The sequence below is a fragment of the Ascaphus truei genome, chromosome 5 (genome assembly GCF_040206685.1).
Source record: "Ascaphus truei isolate aAscTru1 chromosome 5, aAscTru1.hap1, whole genome shotgun sequence".
Classification (NCBI taxonomy): Eukaryota; Metazoa; Chordata; class Amphibia; order Anura; family Ascaphidae; genus Ascaphus; species Ascaphus truei.
The window spans coordinates 102570541-102570879 of record NC_134487.1 but is presented as its reverse complement, the minus strand read 5'-3'; positions in this window follow the sequence as shown (position 1 = coordinate 102570879).

Below are 339 nucleotides of genomic sequence, written 5' to 3'. Positions count from 1 at the left end.
TGTCTCTATGGTCCTCTGCGTCCTTGCAGGCTTTCTCTGGATCTCCTGCTGCTGCATAAGTGTATACAGTACTGTATTTCCTCAGTTCTGATCTGGCCGACCCTTGTGCAAATCTTAGTCTTCCCATGGGCATGATATAGAAGACAGTTTAGTGACACCTGGTTGCACGTTTTCGCTAGCCACGTGCGTTGTTCTGTATCTCTTCCTTGTACATGCACATTATTGCCATTTTCTTTGCTTGGAGGTGAGGAGGAGCGCAGGAAGATACCGTGGTATATGTGAAAGAAAAAATATATATAGTGCAGACTGTAATTACTGCTACTGTTCCTTATATCTCTA